General features: G+C 46.5%; 1 pseudogene; it reads left to right on the top strand.

The window, feature by feature from the left end:
* Positions 1-8,737: 8,737 nt before the first annotated feature.
* On the top strand, positions 8,738-14,410 carry LOC113615471 (translationally-controlled tumor protein pseudogene; annotated as a pseudogene).
* Positions 14,411-17,223: the final 2,813 nt, after the last annotated feature.

The raw sequence follows: 17,223 nt of genomic DNA, 5'->3' as shown, positions 1-17,223 counted from the left end.
TATGTTGTTTCCACCTTTTGACTCTTGTGAATAGTGCTGTAATGAACATTTGTTTACAAAGTACTTGTCTGAACACAGGGTTGCAATTCTCTTAGATATATACTTAGAAGTAGAATTGCTGGGTCATACGTTCTATTTTTTTGAGGAACTGCCAACCTGTTTTCCACCATGGCTGCACCATTTTACAATTCCACCAGCAACAGAGGAGGGTTCCGATCTTTCAATTTCTAGATAGTGTCCTTTGGAGCACAAAAGTTTTAAATTTTGATGAGGTCCAATTTAACCACTTTTTCTCTGGTCACTTGTGCTTCGGGTGTCATATCTAAGGAACCACTGCCCGCCTAATCCAAGGTCATACAGATTGGGACCTATGTTTTCTTCTAAGAGTTTTATTGTTTTAGCTCTTATATTTGGGTCTTTGATCCCTTTTGAGTTAATTTTCATATATGGTGACAAGTAGGGGATCCAAATTCACTCTTTTGCATGTGAATATCCAGTTTTCCCTGCACCATTTGTTGAGAAGACTATTCCTTCCCCCCATTGAATTGTTGTGGCACAACTGTAGAAAATCAACTGGCCATAAATGTGAGAGTTTATTTTTGGACTCTCAATTCTATTCCATTGATCTCTATGTCCATTCTTATGCCAGTATCATACCTATGCAATTTTAAATTCAGGGCTATCGAAACAATATAATGGCAAAGAAGTACCCTCTCCAGGATATATCGTTGCCAGAACGTATCCTTGAAACAGAAAAGATTTTAATTTTCAAGAAGTCCAATCTATCTATTTTTTTTTTTTTTGGTAGCTTGTGCTTTTGGTGTTGTATCTAGGAAACCATTGCCAAGGTCGTGATAATTTGCCTCTGTGTTTTCTTTTAAGAATTTTATACTTTTATAGCTGTAGCTCTCATATTTAAGCCTCAATCCATTTTGAGTTGATGGCAAGGATGGCTGGCTTCATTTACATTCCGTCTGGCTCAAAGTTTTACTCGCTAAGGCTGTTGTTTCATTTTGAGTTTCTAAAGGTGATGTTCAACCAGTGCTAAGTTCTGCTAGAAGTTGATCAGGAGGCTTGGGGAACAAAGCAAGACTCATCAGCAGGGCCGGAGGAGCCTCTCACCCCTTTGGAGGGAGGGGCTGAGCCCTGCAATTTTCATCCACCTCCAACTCCCAGCCCCAGCCCCCTTTCAGATGAAGAGATAAAGGCTCTGGAGGAGAGGTGGCTGGCTGAAGGTCACAGCCAACACGTTCACAGCTAAACTCCAATTCATGTTTTCTGACTCCAAATCCCACTTCTATTCTGCTGTGATGCCTGCCTCCAGTGAAACAAATAGGAACCAGCAGGGGACAGAAACCCAGTAAGGAAGAGATGGAAGGAAGGGGAGTTCACAGCAGACCACGCAGTGGATATCTGTTAGCAGTGAGAGATTGGACATAGGAGAACTTCTGGGTCTTTTAGGAAAACTGGAGTAAAGTTTTTTGCAGTGTGAGTAATTCCTAAGAAAGAAGGTCCTGCACAGAAAGCAGAAAGGAGCTGAAATGATTTCACCTGCTCAAATGGCCTAAGTAAATTAGTGGTGCTTTGCCAGTCTGTGCATGCTCTGTTCGGAAGCGATCGTACACTTGCCCTAAGAACTACACAAGAGCAAAGTAAACTGGCTTCCATCATGGTAGGAGAGATTTAAAATAGCTCCAGCGAAGAGCTTCTATGAGGGGAGTTGTTAACTGAGAAGATTCCTTAGTGATGACCTTGAAACAGCCCATCAACCGAGACCCAGTCAGCCTTGAGCCAGTGGTTACCAAGCACCTAGTGTGTGCAAAGCGGTGTGGCCAGGACTGAAGGCAGCAGTCCTTCAGTTGATGGCGAGCCTGCACACAGGAAAGTAGGTTTAGCTCATGGCATTTCCAAATGGGAGAGGCATCTACAGAAGACGCAGAAGGACTTCACTGTGGTCAGCTGAATAGCGGCCTCACAAGATGCCCGTTCCTAAGCCCCGGAATCTGTGACTATCTTATTATACGGCAAAAGGGACTTTGCAGATGTGATTAAGTCATGGCTCTTGGGATGTGGAGATTGTTTTTGATTATTCAGATGGGCCCAATGTAATCACAAGAGTTCTTGTAAAAAGGAGGCAGGAGGGTCAGAGTTAGAGAGAGAGACAGATTGGAAGATGCTATGTTTCTAGCTTTGAAGGTAGAGGAAGGGGCCACGAGCTAAGGAATGCAGGTGGCCTCCAAATGCTGGAAAAGGCCAGGGAACGGATTCTCCCCGAGAGCTTTCAGAAGGAATGCAGCCTTGTTGGCACCTTGATTTGAACACTTCTGATATCCGGAAGGCCAAGATAATAAATTTGTGTCCTTTGAAGTCACTATGTTTGTGGGAATTTGCTACAGCAGCAATAAGAAACTAAACAGAACATAGAGCAGGTAAATACCAATTATCTTAAAGAACTAAGCGTAGGCGATTTAGTAAAATTAGATTTCTTTGTTGCATGTCAACTGAATCCAAGTGATAGTTTTAAAATAAACCCAAATTAATTAAAGAAAACAACCATGTAATGACAAGAAAGTTGAGTCTGAGACCTTCATGTAAGCATAACTGAATGGGAACAATGTAATATATATATATAGTACATATTCTGTACAGATAGCAAGACTTTGTACTGTATGTTTTTAAGCAGCTTTATTGAGATATAATTCACATATCATACAATCCACCTACTTAAAGTGTTCAATTCAATGGTTTTTAGTATTCACAGAGCTATGCAACAAACACCACAGTCAATTTTCGAGCTTTTTCTTTTCTTTTTTTTGGCCACGCCCAGTGGCTTGCGGGATCTTAGCTCCCTGACCAGGGATTGAACCCTGGACCTCGGCAGTAAAAGTGCCCGAGTCCTAACCACTGGACAGCCAAGGAATCCCTTGATTTAACAGCATTTTCATCACCTTAAAAAAGAAACCCTGTACCCTTCCGCTATCACTGTCTTTTACCTCCAGCCCATCCCCCCACCCAACCCTAAGCACCTCCTACTCTACTTTCTGTCCCTATAGATTTCCGGTTCTGGACTTTCCTATGAATGGAATCATACAATATGTATGTGGTCTCCTGTGTCTGGCTTCTTTCCCTTAGCATGAAAATTTCAACGTTCATTCCTTTTGATGGCAGGCGGACTCTCAACCACTGAGCCACCAGGGAAGACCTCTAGATTTTCTGATGATGGCCATTAGTACATTCCATTGTATGGAGAGACCATAGTTTCTTTATCCAGTCATCTGTTCATGGGTATTTGGGTTGTTTCTACCCTTTGGCTATTATGAATTGTGCTGCTGTGAATATCAGTATACAGGTTTCACTTGATCTAAATTTGGGGCAGGGGAATACGCACCATTGCTGACAGCCCCTCCTAGCTAGGCCTGCTTGATTGAAGCCGGCCGAGATTGATTATTCCATGGTGTCTGGAGCTGTACACATTTCTTCATGTGTTGTCAGTCAGTCTTGAAGGTCCATTGAGCCCACTGGCCAGTCTTGAACATCTAGGCCCTAGAGAGGGCTGCTTCCTATCCCAGTATTGTAGCTAGCAGGAAGAAGAGAAACACAGCAGATACTGAATGGGAGAAACAGTCAGCTCTGCCTCAAAGCAGCAAGACATTGCCAAGACTGTTTAGAAGGTATCGTGGGTTGAATCATATCCCCCCAAAAGATAGGTTGGTGTCCTAATCCCTGGTGCCTGTCAATGTGACCTTATTTGGAAATAGGATCTTTGCAGATGTAATCAAATTAAGATGAGTTCATACTGGATTAGGGTGGGCCTATGAAGGGACTTCCTTGATGGTCCAGTGGTTAAGACACAGCCCTTCCAAGGCAGGGGGCCTGGGTTCGATCCCTGGTTGGGGAACTAAGATTGCACATGTGGCGTGGTGTGGCATGGCCAAAAATTAAAAAATAAAGAAGGCCATGTGAAGACAGAAACAGAGATTGGAGTGACGCACCTATAAGCCAAGGAACACCAGGGATTGATGGCAGGCACCAGAACCTAAGAGAGAGGCCTGCAGCAGACCCTTACCTACAGCCTTTAGAGGGAGCGTGGCCCTTGGTGAGTGAATAAGCAAAGTTCAGACTGTAACCCAAGCATAGCTGAGGGCACAGAGTAGAAACTCATAAAAGCCAGATGGCTCCTAGACAAGCCAAGAGATACTTAGGAAAAAGCCACTGGATCGGGAGTTCATTTCTCATTGTTAAGACAATGAAAGGATAATACTCTTTTTGACCATATTCTGCCCTGACAGGCAGGGCAGATGGCAGAGCTGGGCAGGACGGGCTCTACCCACAACCCCAGGCTAAGGGAGCAGGATTCTGGACACTGGGAAGCTGGTCTGCTAGGACTGAAGAGTATGGTCCTTTACTATGCCTCCCATTATTCCATGGAATATTCCAGCAAGTTCCAGAGCAGCCAGCGCATTGTACATAAAGGAACACAGGTAGGCCAGTGTAGACTGTCTTTGGCAAGGGGCAAATGGACACTGAATGCCCTACTCCTGAGCCCACATTTCTGTGACCACAGCACCTTCTCGAAGCATATCACGTCATGGGAGCTGTATCCATTTCCTTCAGCTGCTGTAACAAATTCCCACCACCTCAGTGGATTCAAACAACATACATTTATTCGCGTACATTTCCATAAGTCAGAAGTCCAGAATCGGTTTCACTGGGCCAAAACCAATGTGTCGGCTGGGCCACCCTCCCTCAGGAGGTTTTCGGGGAGAATCTGTTTGCTGCTTGCCCCTCCCGGCATCTAGAGCTGCACCTTCAAAGTCAGCAGCAGAGCATCTTGCTTCAGTGGTGATACTGCCTCTGTGGGCAATGTCCCCCTGCCTCTCTTACGAGGATGCTTGTGATTATGTTTAGAGCCCAGCTGGATAATCCAGGATAATCTCCCCATCCCAGGGCCCTCAGTTAAATCACAGTCTGCAAAGTTTCTTTTGCCATATAAGGTAATGTTCACAGGTTCTCGGAATTAGTATTCAGATATTTTTGTGGGCCATTATTCAGCCTCCCACAGAAATGGAGGTGAAAACGTCTGCCTGTGGGTTTAGAATCTACATTGACCAGCCCAAACTTTCTCCCCTAAGTAGCAATGATAGAGACTCCAGGATCCCTCAGGGGGCTCCCGTTCTGCTGGTCTGAGTTACAGTGACACCAGTTGTAACTCCCGTGTGGAGAGGGGGCAGCCACCTGGTGGGCCTCGAGTTGACTGTAGTTCTGTTCCACTCCTGGGGCCAACAGTGAACACCAGTCCCAGGCCCTGTGGGTCCCTGAACAGTGAGTCAGCCCCACATCCCCTGATTATTGTTTGTAAGCTGGCGCTTTTCGTCAGAAGGCCACCTGCTTTTCTTGTCGATGTATCATGGCGCTTTCCAGCCTTCATATATGTAACTGAGCCGTTACAGACACAGCAGAGCTGGACACATCTATTCCCCCGAGGAAAGTCCTACTCTCAGCACCTAAACTTCCTGCAAGGGCATAATGGCATGCCAGCCTGCCAACCGGTCTCTCTGATGAACACCCTGTCCCCTCACCGCCCCAGCGTGAACTTGCTCATGCCCATGTCTCCCCACATCACGCCTGATAAGTCCTTCAGCGGCTCCCCATTGCTGACTGTGAGACAGAAATCGACGTCCCCACTTGGCTTCAAGGCATTCCATGATCAAGCCCTGAAAATGGGCCAGTCCCGTGTCTACTAACACCTCCCTTTACCACCTGCAGCCTTTACACCTGCCTCCCTGGACTACTTTTGTCTCCCATCAGGACTGAATGTTTTTTACTGAGATAAAATTCACACAAGATAAAATTTACCAGTTTAGAACTTTTGACACACGCTACAACATGGATGTACTCATCCATGACATGGATGAACCTTGAAAACATTATGCTCAGTGAAAGAAGCCAGACACAAAAGGAAAGATAGTCTGTGATTTCATTTCTATGAGGGACCTAAAACAGTGAAACCCATAGAGACAGAAAGTAGAATGGAGATGACCAAGGGCTGGAGGGAGGAGCTCATAGGGAGTTATTATTTGATGGGTAGGGAGTTATTATTTGATGGGTGTGGAGTTTCAATTTGGGATGACAAAGAAGTTCTGGAGGTGACTAGTGGTGAAGGTTGAATACCAGTGGAAATGTAATTAGCACCATTGAACAGTACACTTAAAATGGCTACATTGTATGTTATGTGTGTTTTGCCACAATAAAACAAAAGTTTAAAGACAAAATTACCACTTTAGCCATTTTAGAGTGTACTATATCATTGGTTTTCAGTACATTTGCAGAGTTGTGAAATCACCATCATAATCAATTTTAGAACATTTTCATCACTCCAAAAAGAAATCCCACCCTTATTATGCAGTCCTTGTTCATCCCTCCCCTTCCCTCTACTGTTTGTCTCTATGGGTTTGCCCATTTGGACACTTCATAGAAACAGTTTCACGCAATGTGTGACCCTCTGTGATTGGCTTATATCTCTTGGCATAATGTTTTCAAGGTTCGTCCATGTTGCAGCAGGTATCAGTACTTCATTCTTTTTTATGGCTGAATAATATTCCATTCTCTGGATAGACCACATTTTGTTTATCTGTTCATCAATTGATAGACATTTGATTTGTTTCCACTTTGGCTATTACGAATAATGCTGCTGTGAACACCCGTGTACAGGTCTTTGTATGGACAGATGTTTTGATTCCTCTTGCGAAGATACCTAGGGATGGAATTTCTGGGTCAGATGGTAACTCTAGGTCTATCAAGGTGCACCTTGCAGTAGAATCCAGTGCCTCAACTCTGGATCTCTATGATGATGGAGGGTACAGACAGCCTAGAAAACAGAAAAACAAAGGTAATTGCAAGGATTTCCTTTTTTAGCTCCTACTTCCTTTTCTCTCCCCTTGGCCACCCGCTACTGGGGCTGTTATTGTGTTACAAAATTGACTAGTTTGCATTTTAGCTCCCCTCCCGAGCCATGAAATGACCCCCAAATCAGATTTCAGGTGTGGGGGAGGACAGGGGAGGGGCATCCACTGGTAAATCTGGAGTTGACTTTGGCTATTATCTTTTTAAATCATTGCTTTAGACTAGAAAACATTTACCTGCAGACCTCCTAGACCATAATCTAAGATCAACCTGTGACGGGGCTGCCCCACAGACTCCCTATGTGGTGAGAATGTGTCCACATTGAATGCAGGAATAGCTCTTTTGTTATTGACTGTTCCTCAACCTAAATCCATTCAAGTGAATCTCCTTGACAATTTCTTCGTGTTTACAGAATTTACCCTTTGAAACAGGCCTCGAGCTCGTGCGTTGAAAGCGGGGAGTGGGGTTTACCGACTGGCTAGCAAGCTGAATGGTTTGGCTTGGTTCATTCTGTGCAGTGCCCATGAATAGCACTTGATTCACGGAGCGCAAGTGGAACGCTGCACATGGGCTCATCGTGGGGCGCAGCAGAATTAGACTCCGCACACTCTCCACACTTCTCTCTCTCTCTCTGAGCAGATGGGCAAGCCAAACCCAAAATAGGCACAAATCCTCTGATAAAGGGTAGTATCGTTTGCACTTCCAAACTGTCCACAAGAAACGGCACCGAGAGAAACAGCATCACTTGTAAATTACAAGTGTTAACTTACTAACATTTAAATCAACGATGATCACCCCTTCAAACGCTGGGCCCCACTCGAGAGAGTCGAGTTGTTCCTCTGTCGGGTCAGTAGCTGGTCTCTTCTGTGGTTTATCTACAAGTGAAAACCCTGCTGCTGGTTAGAAACGATTCCGCTTGAGCTAAACTTGGCAGAAGAAGCTGGTACAAATGAAAGGCCTTAGAGCTGGGAGATCGGCGAGGCAGGTGTGGCCCCCAGGGAGCTGCTGAGCCGCCACAAGCCACAGTGCAGGAAGCCATGCCACCCACAACTCCACGTGAAGGCAGGAGGCCTGGTTTACATTGCCGATGCCTCACCGTGTGACCGTGGACAAGTCGCTTCCCCTCTCTAGGCCTCTGTCTCTTCATCTGTAAATGAGGAGCTGCTGAACTAGATGACACTGAAGGAAGGCACTTTCTGCACCATTGGGCTGCGTTTGGAAAGCATTGCATGTACCTTTCAACACCAATCTGAACGAAGAACTTTGTAAAAGACATGGCTCACGTTTAAACGCCAGGATTTCATTTTCAAGAGATGAAGGGGCACATTGAGAAATGCACTTTGGAGTGGAGTTCTCTGGAAAGGATGAACTGGGCTAGCGGCTAGACACTGGCCTTGATCTAGATAGGATCCAGGAATTATTTCCGTACATACGCTCTCCCCTTCACCCACTCATCCTGTGTCTAAAGACAAGATGACAAGTGAAAGCTCCTGGCAGAAGCTCCCTCCCAGCCTCGCTCCCTCAGCTTGGGCTCACAGGGCAAGAGCAGAAAGGCGGCGGGGGGATGGGGGGACAGGAAAAGCAGCGTATGTCCAGCTTGGCCACAGGCGGCACGTGGCAGAGTCTCAAAGGTGTGTCTCAAATTCGGGCTTAGACTAAACAAAGGACCTGCCAAACCCTCTCTTTGCTTTGCTCTAGCGGTTCTGGAAACCACCCCTTCACTTTTGTCCTGGCCCAGACCTGGTGGGGGAGGGGAGTGATTCACAGGGTCTCCAGGTTAGAAGAGGCATCCAAGGGGGACCAGAGAGCCAGACCTAAGCATCCCCAAGAGGCCAGCCGGCTCTTCCATCTTGAGGTTGATCTGCCTCTTAGAAGGTTCCAGAACCCATCGTCCCATAGCTTGTCCCCTTTATCCTTGTTTCCAAAAGTAGAGGCCACACAGAACAGATCAAATCCCTCGTGACTCCCCCAGGATTCTCCCTCATCACTCTTCTCCCTTTCATCCCTTAAAGTCATCTTCTTCTCTTGCTTAAACACTCCCCAAGATGATTCCTTGGAGTTCCCTTTGACGTCCTGATCACTGGTTCCTGAGGTAAATCCAGCTTGTTAATATCTCGCAGCGAGGTTACTGGGAGCCAGAGCAGGGCAGGGGGCCAGGCACTGTGAGCTGACCCAGGAGACCATCAGATTGTCACCTGCCTCCCTCTAGACTAGGATGAGGCCCGTCAAGAGGATATATGGAAAAAAAAGATGTCAAACTATTTCTGTTGTGATTCAGGAAGCATCTATAACCCAGATGTTTCTCTTACTGTGTCTCCTTCCCTTCCCATCTGATTAGCAAAAATAATAATAGTTAAAACAAGACGAAACAAAGAGCTGCTACTGTTAGGAGCACACGATGTACCAGGCACTGTTCTGTGCACTTTCCACGCGTGTGAATGTGTTTCCTCTCTATTTCATATATCCTGACACTGAGGTCTAAAAAGGCAAGGCGACTTGCCCCCAGGTCACACAGTAAGTGCTAGTAAGTGGCGGAACCACAGTTGGAAGCCAGAGTTGGCTGGCTGCAGAGTCCACACTTTCTACCTTTACCTCTCCGGCTGAATGCCATCTTCTATACACTGAGTGACCCCGTGCCTTTCATCTCCCACTAGCAACAAGCTGTGCCGGGTCCCAATATCGCCTTCAGGACCCCCTTTCCTTATGCCTCTGGTCCATGATGCAAGGTCCAGCTCATACAGAGGCCGAGGCCCAGCCCTTGACATCAGGAAAGCCGAAGGCCAGTGATGATCACCCTGGCTCTCTCCTGGCCCTCCAGAACATGTACCCTGGGATGACAAGCACCCCTGCTGGCTCGGCTGGGTCTACTGGCTCAAATTCCAAGGCTGAGGACGGATGGACGGCAGCAGAAGCATATCTCTTTGTAAACAGGATCTGGGGGCTTATTCTGCCAGAACTCCCTGGGACAAGCAACTTTTAAGGGTTGGGAACCCCTTGAATCCCTCTTCTGGAGTGCAAAGGAGGAACCAATTCTTCCTTTTCTGACCATGAACCCCTGTAGCACGTATTTATCTACCTGAGAGGCAGTCAAGTGCAGGAGTCTGAAAGCCAGGCTGCCTGGGTTCACATCCTGCTGCTGCCCCGTATGGGCTGAGTGACACTGGGCAAGCTACTTTACTGTGCCTCAGTTTCTTCAGCAGTAAAATGGACATAAACATAGTACCTACCTGTCTTAGTCAGCTTGAGCTGCTGTAACAAAATACCATAGACTTTGTGGCTTAAACAACACATATTTATTTCTCACAGTTCTGGAGGCAGGAAAGTCCAAGATCAAGGTTCTGGCAATGTTCACTTTCTGGTGAGAGCGCTCTTCCTGGTTTGCAGATGGCTGGCTTATTGCTGTGCCCTCACATGGAAGAGAGCGAGCGAGCTGCAGTGTCTCTTCTCAAAAGGGAACTAATCGCATCATGGGGCTCCACCCTCATACCTCCTTTAAATCTAATTACCCCAAAAAGGTCCCAAGTCCTAATACCATGACATTGGGGATTAGGGCTTCAACATATGAAGTTAGCAGTGATTTCATTCACTCTATAACACTATCTCATAGGATTTTCTTTTTTTAAAGAATTTATTTATTTTTTGGCTGCCTGGGGTCTTCATTGTGGTGTGCAGGCCTCTTATTGTGGTGGCTTCTCTTGTTGCAGAGCACGGGCTCTAGGCATGCGGGCTTCAGTAGTTGTGGCACGCGGGCCTTAGAGCACAGGCTCAGTAGTTGTGGCGTACGGGCTTAGTTGCTCTGTGGCATGTGGGATCTTCCTGGACCAGGGCTCAAATCCCTGTCCCCTGCATTGGGAGTCGGATTTATTTTTATCGAAGTGTAGTTGATTTACAATGTTGTGTTAGTTTCAGGTGTAGGAACTTTGTTCCTTTTTTGACTGAATAGTATTCCATTGTGAGTATAGATCACATTTTGTTTATCCATTCATCAGTCAATGGACACTTGGGTTTTCTTCCACCTCTTGGCTATTGTGAATAATGCTGCTATAATCATGGGTACACAAGTAACTGAGTCTTTGCTTTCAATTCTTCAGAATATATCTATATCTATATCTATCTATATATGTATCTGTATGGAATTGCTGGATCATATGGTAATTCTATGTTTGATTTTTTGGAGGAATTGTCAGACCGTTTTCCATAATGGCTACACCATTTTGCATTCCCACCAGCAATGTACTAGTGTTCCATACCTTTGTCTACATTTATTATTCTCAGTTTTTTAAAAAAATTATAGTCATCCTAGTAGGTGTGAAGTGGTATCTCCTTGTGGTTTGGACTTGCATTTCCCTAATAACAGTAGTGTTGAGCATCTTTTCATGTACTAATTGTCTTTGTATATCTTCTTTGGAGAACTGTCTTTTCAAGGCCTTTGCCCATTTTGTAATTGGGTTGCTTGTTTTTTTTTTTGTTGTTGAGCTGCAGGAGTTCTTTATATTAATCATTTGTCAGATATACAATTTGTAAATATTTTCTCCATTCTGTAGGTCGTTGCCTTTTCACTCTGTTGATAGTGTCCTTTGATGCACAAAAGTTTTTAATTTTGATGAAGTCCAACTTATCTTTATTCTTTTGTTACCTGTGCTTTTGGTGTCAGAGTCATGAAGTCATTTCTAAATCCAACGTCATGAAGAATTTGACCAATGTTTCCTTCTAAGAGTTTTATAGTTTTTAGTTCTCAAGTCTAGGTCTTTGATCTAATTTGAGGTATTATTTGTATACAATGTAAGGTAAAGGTGATTTGGGTTTTTTGTATATCTTTTTTTTTCTATGAGAACTGAGGCATTAAAATAATACAGGACTGGGCGTTGGTTCCTAAGTCACTAAGGAGCTAGCTAAGGGGGTAACTACTCTCATGTCATGGGAGTGGGCTTCAGCTTTCTCATCTGTAGACTGAGAATAATATTTCCCCCTGTAGTGAGTTGAATTGTGTCCCCCCAAATTCATATCCACCAGGAACCTCAGAATGCAATCTTTTTTTTTTTTTTTTGGCGGTACGCGGGCCTCTCACTGTTGTGGCCTCTCCCGTTGCGGAGCATAGGCTCCGGACGCGCAGGCTCAGCGGCCATGGATCACGGGCCCAGCCGCTCCACGGCATGTGGGATCTTCCCAGACCGGGGCACGAACCCTTGTCCCCTGCATCGGCAGGCGGACTCTCAACCACTGCGCCACCAGGGAAGCCCAAGAATGCAATCTTATTTGGGAATATGGTCTTTGCAAATGTAATTTAGCTAAGGATCTCCAGATGCACTCATACTGGATTTAGTGTGAGCCGTAAATGCAAGGACCAGTGTCTTTGTAAGAAGGCTGTGCAAAGACAGAGGCAGAGATTGGAGTGATGCACCTACAAGCGAAGAAACAGCAAAGATTGCCTGACAGCACCCAGAAGCTGGAAGAGGCAAGGAAGGCGTCTTCCCCTTGACTTTGAACTTCTCACCACCAGGACTGGGAGAGAAGACATTTGTGTTGTTTTACCAAATTACCAGCCTTTGTGGTAATTCATTACAGCAGCCACAGAAAAACTAATCCTCCCTCACAGAGTATTTAAATTAGTAAATATGATCTTAGTCAAGTACATATCACGGCGTTGGGCGCATTGCCCAAGGCATCTCCATAATTTATTCTTCTCATCTTGGGTCTCACTCACAGCTGCCCACATCCACAAGATAGAGCCGATCCAGCCACCACCTGCCAGTGTGCCCTCCCCAGAAACCCCAAGTTCTCTGAGATCTCATCAGCTTAAATAATAGGCACTTGGTACATCCATCCTGCTAGACAGGGTGAGGTGGGCTGGACTTGAGTTTGAAGGCCACAGACTTGCTGGGCAACCTGGCCAAAGTCACTTTTCCTTTCTGAAGATTTGTTGTGTCTTCTGTAAAATTGTGATAATGATAGAAATGGCGCCCTCCTCATTGGGTTGCTGGGAGAATTCGTGATGCAGGTGACAGTGCTTGGCACTATGACCACCAGAGAACTCAGAACTGCAAGGGAACTCAGAGACAGTCTTGTCCAACCCAGAAGGAGAGTGAGCTGCCCAAAGTCTCCAAGTGATCTCCTAACACCTTCCCCTCACCCTCACACACCCCCCCACCAGCGCCCATATGAGGGGTGGAAGTGGCCCAGCTCCCAAACACTGGGCACCCGGATCCACCCCCATGGGGCTTCCCCAAGCTCCAGAGAGGCAGCTCCAGGAGAGAGCGGGTTTCTAGCTGTCAAGTGAAGAAAGTGTCTCAAGCAGTAGGGTGATCAACGGTGCCGACCGCCGCTGAAAGACCAAGTATGAGAGGACTGTGAATGGATGAAACGAACTTTTTCTGTAAAAGACCAGATAGTAAATATTTTCAGCTTGGTGGGCCATACGGTCTCTGTCACAACTACTTAACTCTGTCCTTGTCTATAACAAAAGCAGTTATAGACAATAGGTAAGTGAATGGGTGTGACCATGTGTGCCAATAAAACTTATAGACATGGAAAGTTGAATGTTGCATCATTGCACGTGTCACAAAATATTCTTCTTTTTTATTTTTCTCAAGCATTCTTAGCTGGCAGCCCATGTGAACACAGGCAGTAGGCGACCCTTGGCCCCAGGGCCCTAGTTTGGCCAGTCATGGTCTCAGTCAGTGATTCTCAGCCTTTGCTGTGTCTTAGAATCACCAGGGGAGGTTTTAGAAAAACACTAGTGCCTTACCCCACCCTGGCCAAGCACATCAAAGTCTCAGAGTGGTGCCTGGCAGGGGATAATTTTAAAAGCTTCCCTGATACCTAGCAATTCAGTGGATTGGATAAACAAAATATGGTGCATCCCTTTTTCCACCCTCTCCCCCCTTCCCCCAAGCACCGCTCCGGCTGCAGTGCGCTCGCTCTGAGCTCCGGGCTCCTACTAAGCTAGCACCGCCGTCGTCTCCATCTAGTCGCCGTTATGATCATCTACCGGGACCTCATCAGCCATGATGAGATGTTCTCCGACATCTACAAGATCCAGGAGGTCGAGGACGGCCTGTGTCTGGGGGTGGAGGGGAAGATGGTCAGTAGGACAGAGGGTAACATTGATGACTCGCTCATTGGTGGAAATGCCTCCGCTGAAGGCCCCGAGGGAGAAGGTACCGAAAGCACAGTAACCACTGGTGTGGATATTGTCATGAACCATCACTTGCAGGAAACCAGCTTCACAAAAGAAGCCTACAAGAAGTACATCAAAGATTACATGAAGTCAATCAAAGGGAAGCTTGAAGAACAGAGACCAGAAAGAGGAAAACCTGTCATGACAGGGGCAGAACAGATCAAGCACATCCTTGCTAATTTCAGAAACTATCAGTTCTTTATTGGTGAAAACATGAATCTAGATGGCATGGCTGCTCTGCTGGACTGCAGTGAGGACGGTGTGACCCCATATAGGATTTTCTTTAAGGACGGTTTAGAAATGGAAAAATGTTAACAAATTTCGTTGTCACTTTGGGTCTATCACCTGCTCATCATAACCGGCTGGCTACTGCCTTTCATCCACACAACACCGGGACTTAGACAAATGGGACTGATGTCATCTGGAGCTCTTCATTTTTTTTTTTTTTTTTTTGCGGTACGCGGGCCTCCCACTGCCGTGGCCCCTCCCTCCGCGGAGCACAGGCTCCGGATGCGCAGGTCCAGCGGCCATGGCTCACGGGCCCAGCCGCTCCGTGGCATGCGGGATCTTCCCAGACCGGGGCACGAACCCGCGTACCCTGCATCGGCAGGCGGACTCCCAACCACTGCGCCACCAGGGAAGCCCTGGAGCTCTTCAATTTGATGTTGATTTGTTTGGAGCGGAGGCATTGTTTTTGAGAAAAAAAAAAAAACATGTCATGTAGGTTGTCTAAAAATAAAATGCATTTAAACTCAAAAAAAATGTGGTGCGTCCGTACAATGGAATATTATTCATCCATAAAAAGGAACGAGATCCTAATACACGCTGCAGCATGGATAAGCCGAGAAAACACGTTATGCTGAGTGAAGGGAGCCCGACGCAAAATGTCACATATTATGTGATTTATTTGTATGAATTGTCCAGCATAGGCAAATCCATAGAGACAGAGAGGAGATTCATGGTTGCCAGGGGCTGGGGGAGGGGAACAGGGAGTGAGTGCTAATGGGTTGGGGTTTCCTTTGGGGATGATGGAAATATTCTGGAAGTGTTGTAAATAGAGGTGATTGTCATGCAATACTGTGAATGTACTAAACGCCACTGAATTGTATACTCGAAAAGGGTGAAATTTACCTCCGTTTAAAAAGAAAGAAGGCTTCCCTGATGATCCTATCATGTCACTAGGGTTGAGAACCAGGGGACCAGTGGAAGGAGACAGCAAATTTCAAAGCAGTAAGCCGGAAGTGAGGTAGAGTCCAGCGCAGAGGCCTTGGGAGTAGAAAGAATGGGCCCTTAACCCTTCCTGGGCTGGGAGCGGCAGTACGTTCTACTAAGGCCAGAGGGGTAGAGCGGAGCCAGCCAGAACGGCAGGAAGGTCACTGCCGACAGTGGCAACAGGTAGGAAAATCTGGCGGCACGGAGCAGTTCAGCAGGCTCAGGCCAGCTCATGTAGGGCTTTGTAGGCCGTGGACAGGAGCTTCGATTTGCTCTGATTGAGATGGAGAGTCCTTCACATGAGACTGACGGATTTGAAGCAAAGGAAAAACATGATTAGATTTACCTTTTAAGAGGCTCCCTCTGGCTGCCGGGTGGAGAACGGGCGGCAGTTATTCCCGACAGACAGGGGTGCGCACGTCCAAGGTTGGTTAGGGGACAGAGTTTGCAGGCCTTAGTCATGGAGTGGGTGAGACTAGGAGAGGGGTTGAAGCTGCTTCCTAGATTTGGGGCCCCAGCAACTGGGAGATCGGTGGTGCCATTTCCTGAGATGGGGACCACTCGAGGGAGTGGCAGGATGATTTTGGGGACAAGGCTGAACAGTCCTGTTTTGGACATTGCAGTGACCCCTGAAAAGCCATTAGACAGGAGGCGATGCCTATTGAAAACCGAAAAGAGGTATTTTTTAAATGTTTTTAACTTTTTATTTATTTATTTTTAAAATTCATTTTATGTATTTATTTGTGGCTGTGTTGGGTCTTTGTTGCTGTGCATGGGTTTCTCTAGTTGCAGCGAGTGGGGCCTACTCTTCGTTGCGGTGCGCGGGCTTCTCATTGCGGTGGCTTCTCTTGTTGTGGAGCACGGGCTCTAGGTGCGCGGGCTTCAGTAGTTGTGGCTCACGGGCTCAGTAGTTGTGGTGCACGGACCTAGTTGTTCTGCGGCATGTGGGATCTTCCCGGACCAGGGCTCGAACCCGTGTCCCCTGCATTGGCAGGCGGATTCTTAACCAATGCACCACCAGGGAAGTCTGACAAGAGGTATTTTTGAACACAATGTTATTACTATTAATCAGATGCTGTTTCCACACTTGCGTTCTGTAACTTTTTCCGGGAGGTTTCTTCAACTGCTTCGATGACATGCAAAGATATAAAGAGGCCAAACGCTGGTTTCTGTGGTTTGAGTCTCCCGAGTGCTTCAGGGAGACTTCACCGGATGCGTTAAATAAGGTCCATGTTTGGGAGGCAAATGTCAAGTCCTAGTACTTCAGAGGTCAGGGTTCAGAGTGGGAAATGCTGCCTCACAAATATTACAGAGAGATAAGTTATTTTTTGCCAAGTGCTTATGCAAATTCCATATTAACTCGACTGAGCACTAGGAAGAAATTTACAGAACAGTCTCTTGAATTAGGAAAATATGCAGGTATAAGGCTTTGCCCTGCTTGACTTGGCACGCAGGCTTCCAGAAGACGGGTTGGTGTTCTGCATTTAGATTTCCAGAGCAGAGGACTCCTTCTCATGGTAATGAGCCTTGAAACTAGGTGGTGACCCACTGGCATTTTGCACCTGTCTTCTTTTCCTCCTGGATTCTTGTCACCGTGACCATCATTGACATGATCGTCACTGTAGTATGGTCCTCGATGTGTTAAGAAAACACTTCAAACACGCAATGGGAATTCTAACAGGGATCAAAAAGGATGAGATGATTTGTGTCTCCTGGGAAGTTGTTGCACTGGATTACAAAATGCTCCAGTCACAGGGTCCCTTCCAGGGGTGAGCAACTGTCGCATGCGGTAGCCATAGGAATGAATGAGGGAGGGGGTTCTGTGGAAACACGGGATGCAAATCTGCCCGCTGTCTGTGAAGGTGAAGCTCCTGACCGGCCACACTGCCTTGTCTCCAGGCGACAGAGCTGGAGAGCGGAATCCCAGCCCG

This window comes from Aethalodelphis obliquidens, unplaced genomic scaffold (assembly GCF_003676395.1).
Source record: "Aethalodelphis obliquidens isolate GAN/ISIS:26980383/991018 unplaced genomic scaffold, ASM367639v1 scaffold118, whole genome shotgun sequence".
NCBI lineage: Eukaryota > Metazoa > Chordata > Mammalia > Artiodactyla > Delphinidae > Aethalodelphis > Aethalodelphis obliquidens.
This window is presented reverse-complemented; position numbering and strand designations above follow the sequence as displayed.